General features: G+C 36.9%; 1 long non-coding RNA gene across 1 annotated transcript; it reads left to right on the top strand.

Moving 5' to 3' along the window:
• The first annotated feature begins 2,276 nt into the window (after positions 1-2,276).
• Positions 2,277-9,775, top strand: LOC111740777. The gene is made up of 4 exons (XR_002780739.1): positions 2,277-2,428; positions 2,762-2,844; positions 7,892-7,983; positions 9,648-9,775. It is a non-coding gene; the product is annotated as an uncharacterized LOC111740777 (long non-coding RNA).
• Positions 9,776-12,000: the final 2,225 nt, after the last annotated feature.

Raw genomic sequence — 12,000 nt, 5'->3', positions numbered from 1 at the left:
CTCTAGGCATTGTGGGTGACACAAAGAGCTCTTTGATTGTGGTTCGGGAAATAGCACATGGATATAAAAACACAACTAAGATGACAACACAAGCTTGTTAAGTTTAATTGTGTAATTTTCACTTAGGTGCTATGGGTTTAAAGAAGTGGAAGATCATTGGTAAAGGAAGTCTTCAAAAAGCAGTTGGTTTTTAACTAATCGTAAGCTTCATATTGGAAAAGAGAATGGGGAGGGTGTGTGAGCAAAGGCATAGATATACGTCTTCCTTCTTCCCTTCCTTTTCCCTTCCCTACACATTTATTAGGCACATATTATATGTTAGACCCTTGGGTTATAAAAAAAAAAAAAAGAAAGAAAGAAACGATAAGATTGAGTCCTGCCCTCTAAGAGTTTACCAATGTGGAGAAGCTGGACATACAAAGAAATGACAAGAAATCCCTGCATATAGCAGAGCAAATGAGATACTTGTCTGAGTTTGTAAAGGCATCACAGAAGAACTGGCATTCAGGAATTTGGAGTGAAGAGGTGAGGGAGCAGATGCCATTTCAAGTCAAGAGGTGAGGAAGCAGGATACAGCAAAAGCAAAGGCCAGGGGCATGATGGCTGGGATCAAAGGCTGGGAGCTAAGGCTGTTAAGATGTGTTGGGGCTTCACTGTGAAGGTTTTATGTTTTGCGTTAAGCAATTTATATTTTATGTCGAGGCAATCAAAGGTGGTATTGGGCCACCCTTTCCACTTCTCTTAGGCAAAACTGTCTAATCTTAGTTCCTTCTGCTTGAACATTAGCTTTCTCCCAATGCAAGTCTCTTTCCTGTTTCTCCTGAAGCAAGGCTCCTTCCTGTTTTCATTAAAGTCTGAATGCTGTCATCTTCTCTTAAGGTTCTGCCATATAGGTCCCTAGGTAAAGCACACTTTCCTTACCCTCTTTCATCTTTCACACATCTTACTGGAGGGCAGGGAGAGAAGCTTGATAGCACCTCCCCAGCAGAGAGCACCGACTTCAAAATCAAAATAATGTTGATCCCACAGATTTTTACCTGTGGTCAAATGCAACATGTCTATTGCATGCCTTTTCAAATTTTATTTTGATTAAAGCATTTTAAAATGTAGGCCCAAACCATCCAAATAAATGCTTAAATGTTCTCAAGCTAAATTAGTACTCTCCATAGAATTTTTCTTTCTGTATACCGAAAGATTTAAGACATCTTTTTAAAAACATAAATCTCTTTGTAGATCATTGAAGGATTAGTAGAAAATCATATAACACACTCAAATATACTTAAGAAGTATTTTTAAATAGAGCACTGTGTAGATATTATTTCTACAATCTACAAGCGAAATGAGATTGTAGTTTCCAAACAAAATAAAAGTGCAAGTTGGTTGACTGAATTCATACTCATTTATCATGTTCCCCGGTACTGTATTAATATCTTTAACTGGCCAGTCAATAATACAAAAATTAAATCCTCAGTAAATCTTATCAGTACCACAAAAATAATGGGATTTCTGTTTACAAGGTGTCGATTGTGTTCAGAGCCTTTGATAATGACTGCAGACAGTCAATAAACACTGAGACATTTACATGGTCAGTAGGAGCCTAACTAAACTATCTAATCTTTCAAAAGACAGTCAACACAATGAACTCTAAACCTAATCCTCTCAAATACTGGAGAGACAGTTTAGTGCTTTAAATACTACTCAACCCCAAACCACACACTAAAAAGAACCATTAAGGCTTTTTCTTAAACTCACAGAAGTGGGACATTCTGATTTTGGTTCCATTTTCTGATGGCAAATCTTTACCTTAGGATCTAAGTTCAACCTTTTATAGCATCTGGGATTTGCGAAGGGTGACAAGCATTTTAAGTATGGTAGGACTTGACTAAACAGGGAAAGAGTAGTATTTGATGCTTATTTTAAACATTTAAAATGACTATTTTTTGTATTTAAATTTCAAGAAAGTAAAACGCATTACTTGCTGGTTTTTTCTGTTATTGTCCAATAAACTCACATTTACTCAGAACTCCTGGGTAGTTGGTGCTATATTTGTTGCTGGGGTGTTTTTAAAAAGAAACCGAAAGAACAAAAACTATTATTAATTAACAATTTTCTCTCTTCCAGGCCTGTGTTACTCAATAAAGATAAAGGTTTAAAAATTCTAAAATCCTGACAAGAGACTTGCATAAGGGAAGTTGAAAATGCCTAACTATTGAGTCATCGATTTAGATATTAAAAGAAACTTTGGGTTTTCAGTGGCACAGAGAGAAAGAGAAGGAATTTCAGCATGACTTGTATAAATACTCTTTCGAGTCTATGTTTTCATGATGTTAGTCAATCATATGAAGTTGCTTGAGAGTGCATTTGTTAGTTACTGACTGGAAAAAGTGGGCCCTGGCATCCCACCCAGAAGGAATGATTTTCTCGAGAGGTTTGATTTGGGGGCTATATTTTTTTATTTTCTTGTATATGTCCAAGATGTTGAGTTCTGTGTCGTTATTGTTTAAAGAACTTTTGATTTATGGCTCTATTCCAAACCTGAGGCAAGAGTGGGACTTGAGAAAGAGCACCCTTGCTGCTTGTGGAACAGCTTTAATGAACCACTTTCAAAACAAATGAAGTCTTGCTTGAAAACTGATTAACAAAATAGACTGCCAGAGAGCTGATGTTCAGTTCTCTTCAGGCTATGGAAATGAGTCTTTGGTCGACCTGGCACCCTGCCATGTCAGAGAGCCCACTGGAATCTCTACTTTGTCGTTTGCAGGAAATGGCTGGAAGTGAGTGAAAATCTGGAATCCAGGAAGAGGATTTAATCATGGCATTATGAGGTCACTCTCTCTGTATCAGGTCAGCAATTGAGAGAGAAGAAGGTTGGTTTATTTATTTTGGGATGAGTGAATGGGGAAGCTCACATTGGCAAGCCTCTAAGTTCTAGTGTCTTTGGACATCATGAAGGTTTAGATTTGAGAATTTCAGTCTTTTTTTGTTAATGGACATGCAACACTCTGAACTCCAGCAATCCTTCAGCTCCATTGAGACCTAAAATCCATTGATCCAACCACATTTTCACTATCCCTCATTCCTTTCATGTCCTCACTTCCTTCCTTACTCAGCTTAAATCTGTGATCAAATATTTTAATAACTTCATTGACTGTACTCTCAACTCCCTGTCCCTCTCTTGCTTTGATGAACTAACTTGGCTGTACTGCAACGTTTGCTAAATTCGATTTTCCCCTACTCCATTCATACAGTTAAACGAAGCTGGAGAAAAACACACAATTAAACTAACTAGTCTCATTTTACAGTCCTGATCGATCACTCATCTCTATGGACCCTTCAAGCTGCCCAGCAATCATATTGTATTTCCCTAAGCCATTCATTCATTCACTCTACTGGAAGGAGATTCTTTTATACCTTTTCTTTGCTTCTCAAACCTTCAACCCCTCACTGTCATGATGACCTTGCTTCCTATATCTGAGAAAGTGGAAACAATCAGAAGAAAACTTCCACAAGCTCCCACAACCACATCTACCTACCTACCAACATCTGGGCTCATAGACTCTGCCTTCCCCCTTGTTCTTCTGGATGAGCTCTCCACACTCTTTACAAAGGCCAGCATCTCCACTTCCACCTCCTTGCCTACTTAGTCGAGGACAACGCTACAGCCATTCTCCTCTCTCTCCTACATCATGAATTTCCCTCTCTTTTTCCTGGTACCCTATAAGCAAACTCTCATCATTAAAACAAGAACAAAAACTCTTTTGATCCTCCTTTTCCTTCTAGCTTACCCTCCCCCCATTTCTGTCCTTCTTTTCATAGCAAAATTTCTCAAAAAAGCATTTACTTGCTGTCTTCAATTTTTGTCTTTTCATTTCTTCTCCTCTAACCCCCACTATCCACTGTAGCTACTCTTATAGCAACCACAGCAAATGCAGTGGTGGATTTTCAGTTCTTATCTTACTTGACCTACCTTCATTTAATCTTTCTTACAATCCCGCCTTAATTTCAAACGCATAAAAGAAGCTGCAAAACTGTTATTCTTGGGAACATTTGAGACCTTGCTCCTTGACATATGTTGTCGGTTAGCCCAAATAAACTCTTATACAAATTCTCTACAGATTTGGGTGTTTCCTATATCAACACCCTTCTCAGTAAGTTGCAACTCCATCCTTCCATTTATTGAAACAAAAAAATTTTCACACCACCCTTGACTTCTCTTTATTTAACACATCTCATTCTAATCCATTAATAAATCCTGTTTGCTCTACCTTCAAAATATATTCAAAATCTGACCACTTCTCAACATCTCTATTACTACCACCCTGGTCCACATTACCTTCTAGCTGATCTCACTACTTCTGCTACATCTGGTATATAGCAGATATACAGGTGAGATTCAAACCCAATTATTCCATTTTGAAGACTTTGATCTTTCGTCTGGGCTCTGCTGTCCCTCTGCCTCTTTACATTCAGTGGTTGCAAATATAGGCACCTCCTCTATATCTGTCCCCATTCTTTCCATTCCTCCTTAGTAATGGAATCTTAACTACATACAAATAACATTGTGACCAAAAAAAGACTGTCCTCCCCAGTCTCATGTGCAGATAAGTGTGGCTATGTGACTAAGTTCTGACCAATGAGATAACAACAGATGTTTCTGAGTGGAAATTCAAGGAAAATTTCTAAGTAATGGGAACATACAGTTCGTCCATACCATTTTTGACTTTCCCCATCCTTATTCCTGCTGCTTGGATTGAGGACTTGGTGGCTGGAGCTCCAGCAGTGTTTTTGTATCCTGAGATGACCTTGAGGATAGAAGCCACTTGCTAAAGACAGAAAGCAGAAATATAAAAGCAGTCTGGGTGTCTGATGACTTTGTGGAGTTGCCACGCTTATCCTGGACTATCCTAGTCCATATCTGGACTCTTTTACATGAGAGAACAAAGGCCACTGTAGTCTCTTCTCTGTGACTTAAAGCTTAACATAATTCTTATTAATTCACCTTGTCACATATTGCTTCTGGATCTTTTACAGAACCTAGAATAGTGCTAAGCACAAAACTGGTTCTCAACAAATGGCAGTGACTGGTTGCTTACGATAAAGCAAATTTCCTCAAAGTTTTGTCTGACAATTCATTCCTATCATCAATAATGACATGATTGAAGTTTTGGATTCGAGTTTGTCCTGACACTTCTAAGGAAACTTCTTTTGTGTTGAATTATCCATCATAATTCAATATGATTGGTCAAAATGAGTGGTTAACATGATAAACATGCCAAGCTGTATAGGACTTAAGTTAATAATATAATTTGTATAAAATATAAAGTATAGCTTATAAAGTAATAAGACTGAGTCCGCAGGTGTTCCCTAAAATAAGCTCCTTTACCTTAAGACACTAAATATAGATGAAAATACTATTACCACTCTCAGTTTTTTCCTCTGAAACCATCACAAGACAAACTTCTGTAAAATACAAACTTTGGATCTTTACAACAATTTTGACATTACAAAATCTATACGAAGAAGAAAATAATGATTGTCCATTGTGTCAGAATTTTAGTGATGTGATATTTTGACTTACAGATGACTTAAAAGAATACAATTTATAGTCTTGATCTTTCCTGTTATTGAGAGGTCTTAAACCTCCAAACCACAAATCTACCTCTCAGGCTTTGAATTTGCAGGCCTAGTTAAGCAGATAAAGAGTTGAATCTTACAGGTGTGGAAAGTTGATTGGGAGATGGTTTATTCTATGATAGTTCCTCTTGAGATTCAGCCCATGGGATCTGGACATTATTCATCTCCAAGATGAATTCTGATTGATAGAAAGAACATTCCTTTAAGTGCTATCTTTTCCTTGGCAGTCTCTGGGCAAGTTATTTAACCTCTCAGATTGATTTTTTTTTTTAAATTTGTAGAACAGATACTAAAAAGAGCTATTCTATCAGACTGTTGAGATTATAAAATGAGAGAATATATGTGAAAAGGCCTAGTTCATAGTAGTCACTCAATAAATATTTGTTCATTCATCTTGATAACATATTACATTTTATAAATGCCTTTGAATTTTTGAAATGCTTTCGCATACTATACAGCTATTGTCAAAATACCAAGCGCCAATTAACACTTTCTCTAAGAGCTTTTGGATGGTTGTATTTTAATTATTTTAGGATGTGACCAACTCTTGTGGAGTTGGGTTAGTTGGCTTCATTATCCTCCTGCAACATTTCCTTTGCACTTGTTGATTTCCATGGCTACATGATGATTACTTCCTGAGAAACAAAAGAACACATGTGTTTAGAAGTAAAAAGGAAGCATACAGATCACCTATTGAACCATAACCCCGTAAAACCTGGTATAGTTGGAAATTTTTCTTTTTATCATAGTGTGTTTGAAGTGAAGGAATTCACATTAGTCATTTGTTCAGTTTTTACTCTACAATAGGTGTCCTTGTAAGGGTACAGATTGTGTAAGGCCTTATAAACCAAATATATGAGATAAACGCTTAACAACATCAAAATTTTTGAGTAGTGACCAATCCAGAAAAGTTTTCTAGGTAATGGGAAATTTGAAGACAAAGTATGAGTGGAGGAAGAAATAACTCACCACTCTAAAATACACTGGTTCCTTTTTACTACATTAATTAATTGATTAATTATTTTAGCAAACATTTGTTGAGGACTTCTATGTATGAGGTCTTATACTAAGTTCTCTGAGAACTGTGAAGATGAATTAGGCCCAGAGGTAGTCTTCAAATAATTTATAGCTTAGTATTGAAAATAAAGTATATATGCCCCTGTCTAAATTATGTCTTACATGAAGTACAATTTAGGACCTAGGGTGGCTTTGAGGAGGGAGCTGTCTGTGTTGGATCTTGAAAAATACATAGAAATGTATTCACCAGAAATGTATGCTGGAAAGGCATTCTAGACAATAGGAATAGCATCTACAAAGGCCCAGAAGTGACCAGGCTCAGAGTTAATAGAGCAGAGATAGGACAGATTGCTTTGGAGAGTAGGAGCAGATTATGTTGGGGATATCAGCACTATTAGTAGGTGGGTGTTTGGTGTATGGAGACTGGGAAGAGAGCGCTATAGACTGAATGTGTCCCCTCAGAGTTCATATGTTGAAACCTATTCCCCTATGTGATGATATTTGGAAGGTGCGACCTTTGGGTGGTGATTATGTCCTTAGGGTAGAGCCCCCATGAGTGAGATGAGTGTCCTTATAAAAGAGACCCCAGAGAACTTCTTTGTCCCTTCCACCAGGTGAGGACACAGTGAGAAGATGGCTATTAATGGACCAGGAAGCAGGCTCTCGCCAGACACCGAATATGCCATTGCTTTCATCTTGGACTTCCCAGCCTCCAGGACTGCGAGAAATAAATGTTTATTGTTTAAGCTACCCAGTCTATAGAATCCTTCTATAGCAGCCTGAATGGACTAGGAGGAAAGTTAATGACTTCAGTTTCGAACATGTTGAATATTAGATGCTAGTGGGACAGATTATTCTGGTGGAGATGGTATGCAGGTTGTTAAAAATGAAGATTGGAGCTTAGGAGAAAAGTGCAATTGAAGATTTAGATTTGGGACTTGTCAATACGTGAGTAGAAGATGAACTCACAAGAGTCTAGAGAAAGAAGAAAAGATAATTGAGGACAGATTCCTCAAAAACGACTACATTTAAAGGACTGACTGAGGAAAAGAAACCTGGGAAGGAGGCTGAGAAGAAGCCAGGGAGATATGATGAAACCACAAGAAAATGGCAGCTTTCCCCTTTCTCCACAGTATAGTCCTTCTTTTAATGATCGTTGGGGAATGTTAAAGCAGGGGAGAAAAAAAGAACCCACTAAAGGTGCATTTAATCAGATCCTTTTTTTGTGGTCCTTTTCTAGGATTTGCGGTTCTTTTTCTGATGTTGATTCTTCTCTTCACCTCCAAAAATAAAATCCAGGAACCTAGAGAAACGGAAGATTCTAGGATTCAGGTAAAAAGGATGGTCCTGGGTTGTGAAGCGCCAATGAGCCAGGAAGATGGTGTCACATATTGGTTATGAGCTCTAGAGTTAGACTGATCTGCGTTCAAAGCCTGACTCTGAGGTCCGAAGGTGGGTTCTCCCAGCAGGTGTGTGTGCCATCCTGGGTGTGGACTGCAGGTGCCTCACTCCCAGACCCCACCCACTCTCAGGCCACTTGGAATAAAGGAGAAATTTCTCCACTGACCTGTGGACTTTTCAAGGGCTTGGTAATTCTAAGTTTTTAAATATATAGTTTTCTTTTTAATGATTAATGAGTAAACTAACAAAACATAAAGGTCTGTTTATAGGAAATAACTTTATAATAAGTATATGAGGATTGTAGTCTCTACATTTTTATGGGTCACTGACATTTTCAAAACTCTAACCACTGAGCATCAGAGACACATCTACATGTGTCCATTTGAAAAGGAATAGAAGAACAATACTACTCACCATAAAATTATAATGCCTTTGATTTAAAAAACTAAAAAACTTATCCTCAATGGTTCATAGTACCTTTCCTAAGGCTTCTACAATGCTTTTTATGTCCTGGCATTGTTTTTGAAGACCTTATTTGCATTAATTAGTTTCATCTCCCCAACAAATTTACGGGATAGGTCCTTATCTATTATGTAAATAAGGAAACTCCAGGCACAGAAAAGTACCCAAGGTCAGATAGCTAATAAGTAGCAGAGGTAGGATTTGAACTTAGGCAGTCTAACTCCAGAGTCAATGCATACAACTGCTACACTACACAGAAGCCTACTTTGATTCTGGTACTTGGCTATATAACTGGGCCCACTTTGTTTATCACCCAGCACAGAAGGAAATTTACATTGTGCATGTAAACTGAGGCTTTCTCACCAGGGCTCTGGTTGGCACAAGTTGTGGGGTGGGGTAGGTGGTGGGAGATATATTTGTGTTAAATCAGAACAAGCATGATAATTATTTATACTAGTGGGAATCATAATCACACAATGATCTTATTTGACAGTTGACCTCTCCAATTCCATAGACAGGTGACTTCAGCCCCTTCTTAAGGCTAAGAGAGAGGCTTGGTGCTTATGGACAAAGGCCAAAAGTGTGTATGCTAGGGAGTCTCCAGGGAACACACTGACCCTGCCTGTCTTCTATGATCCTGCTAGAGAGTTTTCTGAAGGCCCCTTGTGTGAATAGCTTAATCTTTTAGTTGGTCTCCAGGAGCCCACACTGATTGTCCCTTATCAGAGGGCTGACTGAGAAAAATCTCAGGAGTTGGATAGAAAAGGCTCCAAACCATCAAGTAGAAACATTGCTGCTGCCTTGTTGGGAAATGAATACAAAATAATTTGGAATCACTCTAAGGATTGTATCCAACATATGCTATAGTACAGACGTTTAAAAAAATTTTCAGAACAAAATATTTTATAATATTATGCTCAGTAATGAGGACATTTTACAACTTAAATATATTTAATATCACTTATAGAAGAAAATAACCAAAAACACGTAAAAATAAATCAGATTAGGCTTTGTCTTTTGATTAATGTTTTTTTTTAACCGAACAGGAAAATACTCATTAACAAAAGTTTTGAGAACAATAAAGTAAGTGGAGGTTATTAATATGAAAATATTGTCAATTGTTCCTCCCGTAGAAATCTCCCTGGACAACCCACTTCCTGAAAAATGACTCAGCAAAAGCTACCAAGAAGACTTGTTCACATTTAATACAATTGTTTATGCCGGCATTTATTTCTTATCTATAAAGGCCCCTTGTGATTGATGATTCATGTTTCTTTTCAATTATGGGCTTTGAATGCAAACTATTTCATAATGTAAACAAATGGCTTCAGTATTTAAAGCAAAACATTTCCGTTTGTTTAGTACTATTTCCTATTTTATGCCTGAAACCATATTTTTGAGGAAATTGTTTGGTTTTAAAAGAGGGAAAAGAGAATGATGGTTTAGGAAAATGTGTGCAGAGGAGGGGTGCACTTGCTATAGGCAGCCTGCCAGACATGTGTGGATGGGGCACATGTTAGCCTATCCTCTCATAGCACGGCCCAAAGAAGTTAATGCGCTGCATTCTGACTGTAAAGATTCTGGTTTTCCTGTGGGAGAAAAGGGTATCTTTGGCTTCTTGATGGTAGGCCTTGTAGCATATCTTTAATTTTTCAGTTCTACTGAAGAGATCTGAACTACATGAATAGAGGATAAATGAAATAGTTGCCAAAAATACTAGAAAAAAAGAGAGCAAGGTATGTAGTTAAATGACATTTTACATTTGCTAATATGAAAGATAAATTAAAACCTAGAGCATGAGCCAGTTTCAATAAAGTATGTGCCAAAACTTGACCACTAGGTAGCACCATAATCTAGTTCTATGACAGTAGGGCTGAGGCTCTTGATTCTATATTGATTAAGATAAAAATGTTTAAGATTTACACTTGGGAAAAGATCAACAAGGGCACTCGAAAGTTTTTCAATCAGAAGACCCTAATATAACAAACAGAAGAGGTATGAAGGTCAAGTATTTACTTGGTAGAGCTATTTCTACTTTGATAATTATGGTTATTGAAATCTCAGAGAAACAGACAATGCAGGCAGTAGGAGAGATTTTACCTTGCCTTCTCTTAATATAACCTCAGATTTGCATGAAGATAGAGAAAAGAAATAATCAGTAAGTTAAAACAATTAGTCCAGAATTTTCTTGTCAAATTGGGAAAATGTCAGTTTAAACACTACTGGTATTTGTTTCAGAAAGTCATTATTGTTTTCATCATTCCTCCTGAAGTCTTCAATTCATCCAGCAATCACTCAGCACATTGCCCATGTGTGCCTAGCATCATGCTAGATGCTTTGAGTCTAAAGAAGCATAAAGCAGATTCCTTGCCTTCATGTAGCATATAGTTCAGGAAGGTATATAAATGTATAATGAAAATAATAATACCAAAGGATAGAGCTCTGATGAAGAAATGTTCAAAAGAATTATGGGAGATGACAGGAAATCACTCTTCATAACAAGGTGGCATTTGAACTAGGCCGTGAAAAACAAAATCATAACAGCTGACACTTACTAATGCTCATCATGTGCTAAACACTCTCCAGAGTTCTCTCTCTACCTAATAAATGCTTACAAGTCATGTAATCTTCATAACAATCATATGAGGGAGATGATGCTATTATTATCCCCATGTTTACAGGCAAGTAAACAAGTTTGGGGAGGACATTCTAGATAAAGGCAGCAGCATGTAAAAGGGTTCAGAGATGTACAAAACCATGGCATGTTCAGAGAATAGCGGCTCAGATAACAGTAATGATATTATAATGTTCATGGAAACACTATGTCCTCTATAATTTTACAAACAGAAAAATGTGAGCAGTTACATCAGAAATTTAGAACAGATTTTTAAAAATATTTTCTTAATTACTTAAAAATTTTATTCTTCAAGGAACAGTAGAAATATAGTTTATTGAGAAAACACAGATCCATTGAAAAACCAAAATGCTTTTTGTAATGAAATAGTACATCCTAAATTTTGAAGATAATAGAAAAAAATATATACAATGGCCTTGTGGAACCCCAATTTTGGATACCATAGACTTTTCTTTAAAAACTAACTTTAATATAACAAACCTTATTGCTGTGAGTCTTCTGAAAATAATAATGCCATAGTTTTAAAATTTAATAAACTATTTAGAAAGGTATTATTTCTAATGTTGACATAATAATACTAATATAACTAAAACAACTTTCAACTATTTTATCTTAGCCTTTGTAAGTTAAACTGTGATATCAAAAATTAAATATTTATTGGTTCCCCATTACTTACAAAGCACTGTACTACTGTGTCAAGATTATTTATTGAACAAATATTTATTGAGCACCTAACTTATGCCAGCCATCCTGCTAGTAGCTGTGGATATACTAACAGTAGCCCAAAACAACAATGAGGGCCCACTCTCTGCTTACCTCTCCATTTCCACACTTGTCTCCAGAAAGCTGCC

This window comes from Pteropus vampyrus, unplaced genomic scaffold, assembly GCF_000151845.1.
Source record: "Pteropus vampyrus isolate Shadow unplaced genomic scaffold, Pvam_2.0 Scaffold68, whole genome shotgun sequence".
Lineage (NCBI taxonomy): Eukaryota > Metazoa > Chordata > Mammalia > Chiroptera > Pteropodidae > Pteropus > Pteropus vampyrus.
Note: the sequence above shows the minus strand (reverse complement) of the source record. Positions and strands in the feature narration are given on the sequence as shown.